This window comes from Myotis myotis, unplaced genomic scaffold, assembly GCF_014108235.1.
Source record: "Myotis myotis isolate mMyoMyo1 unplaced genomic scaffold, mMyoMyo1.p scaffold_m19_p_14, whole genome shotgun sequence".
Lineage (NCBI taxonomy): Eukaryota > Metazoa > Chordata > Mammalia > Chiroptera > Vespertilionidae > Myotis > Myotis myotis.
In genome coordinates, this window is record NW_023416318.1 from 10,483,452 (window position 1) to 10,486,164 (window position 2,713).

Genomic DNA, 2,713 nt, shown 5'->3' on the forward strand with positions numbered 1-2,713 from the left:
CTTTCCCTTCGTTGTTTGGGACACCCCTTGACTCGGCTATGTATTGGCTTAACGGGGTAGCACAGAGGGCAGGAAAGGCTGCAAGTAGGAAGTTTACAACCACAGCAACACCTTCCCCAAGAATATACTTGACAACTCTCTCAGTATGCTGGATAGCCAATACTGCTGCCTTCAGCACGTTCTCCTGCGGAGGAAGGGCAATTGCTTTTGTGCTGTGTCTCCTATCTCTAAAGAGGATGTCATTGTGTCTTGCATAATATTCTTTATTTCAGTCAGTGTATGCTTAATTTCTAGTTGGTTCTTTATCACAACATCGAGGGTCTCATTAGATTTCTTGTAGATCTCATTAAGTTTATCGGCGGTTTCTAGAAAATTATTGAAAGACCTTAAAAGTGCGGTTTTGAGCTCTATATCCTCCATTTCTGTCATGTTTCTTTGTCTCCGCATTTTTTATGCTTTCTTGGTGCACGCCCTTGTGGTCTTTTTTTAAAAAATATATTTTATTGATTTTTTACAGAGAGGAAGGGAGAGAGATAGAGAGTTAGAAACATCAATCAGCTGCCTCCTGCACATCTCCCACTGGGGATGTGCCCGCAACCCAGGTACATGCCCCTGACCGGAATCGAACCTGGGACCCTTCAGTCCACAGGCTGACGCTCTATCCACTGAGCCAAACTGGTTTCGGCCCTTGTGGTCTTTGTGCGCAGTCTTGTTGTAGTTAAGCCTTGATTGTTGTATGTAATACTGGGTGGGATTTGACCTCCAGGCCAACTGGCTGTGAGAATCAGCTGTGTCTGCAGTGAGAGAACTTCTGTCGTCTAGGGAGGTGCTAATCTAGCCTTTGCCTGAGGCTATCCAGCAAATGCCTTTGTGCAGGGCTTGGGCGGGGCGGGTCCCAGGGGATCAATAGGGCGGGCCGGAGCGAGCAGTTATGGCTGCTCTCAGTCCCGTCCCCAGGGGCTCTGCCTCTCAGAGTCCCAGCAACTGCTGCAAACCTCGGAGAGAAAGCTGCCTTCGAGTTCCGACCGAAGCCAGACAGTCCCGCTTCTGCCATTTCAGTCTGGGTCCCTAGAGACTCGCCCGGATCTGGAGCTCAGAGTCTAAGACTCCCTCCTGATTGAAAACGACAACCTGGCCCTCAGCCGCCAGCCTGCTCCGCACACCTCCGCACCTTAGTATTTGACTTCAGCACTGTGCCTCCTCTGAGTCTCGGTATGCTATTCTCTTTCCTCCTAGTTGTAGAACTTCCACTCAGCCAGCCTTCCTGTGGTTCTGGATGATGTCCATTCTGCCTTTTAGTTGTATTTTTGAAGTGGTTGTTCGAGGCAGCAAACTCCGGCATTAACCTATGCTGCCATTTTGGTTTCCCCCAAAGCCAAGTGTATCTATGTTTTAAGAACTGAATTCTTTCCCTTTCATTTAATCCTCACAACCCTATGAGTTTGCCCCCAGTTTTACTGATGAGAAAACTGAAGCATAAGATCACATGCTTATTAAGTAGTACTAGCAGGGTTCAGCCCAGACTGTCACCTCCAAAATATGAGCTTTTTAGTCACTATTCTATCTTGCTTCTTTTTTTAAAAAAACAAAAGTTAAAAAATAATATAAGTATTTGCTTACTAGAATAAAGTTGGAAATTTAGAAAAGTAGAAGAGAACATAAACTACAAAGGACAGGAAGGCAATTCATATGTTGATGCAAAAAGCAAATATTTGGTAAATAAATGTTTGCTGAGACATCTTTAACAATGGGACATAGAAAGGAATTTGATTAGAGAGCCTTGATAGGTTCCTTCCTGTCTGTCACACTTAATTCATATTAAACTGTAGTTATATATGATACTAGGTCCCTTTCTGGAGCAGGTTCTCTCAACAATTTTTTAGGGGCAGTTAGGGGGGAGGTTAAAGGTTCTTTCTGAGTCTTCTGTTTCTTGAAAATAACCAGTTTAAAATGATCAATATTTCAAAAGGCATAGTTTGGGGTGGCGAACCCTGCTTCACCACCCTCCACCCAGTGTGGAAATGTTCATAGTCACATTACTCATAATAGTGAAAATGTGGAAACGGAAGTGTCCATCAACAGATGAATGGATAAACAAAGTAAGGTATATTCATACAATGGAATATTACTCATCTGTAAAGAGGAATGAAATACTGGTACGTACTACAACATAAAGATGAATCTTGGAAACATTGTGCTAAGTGGAAGAAGCCAGTTATACAAAGAGCACATGATTCCATTTACATCACATGTCCAGGTCAGGCAAATGTATATAAAAAGAAGGTAGACTAGTTGCAGCCAGGGCTTGAGGTGAGGGAGGCCGGCTGATGGGTACTGGTTTCTTTATGCGGTGACAAAAATATTCTAGAATAGCGAGGATGGTTGCACAGCTCCGTGAATATATATTTTAAAAGAGTGACTTTTATGCTATGTGCATTATACCTCAATTTAAAAATAAAATTAAAACTTTTAGAGGCCCCACGCTACCTAGGGAACTTAAACCAACAGCAACAAGCTGAGTCAAATACAAGGCCTGCCGCTCTCGGCGGCCTCGGACCGCAACCCGACCACGCCTCCCAGGAAAGGAAGTCCAGGCCCGGGGGCCGATGATTGGGTGATCTGTAAAGAGGGCGGGGCCGTGTAACGCTCAGCTGGGGGCGGGGCGGGGCGGGGCGGGGCAGAGAGCAGGCTTTTCTCGCGAGATTAGGCTGGT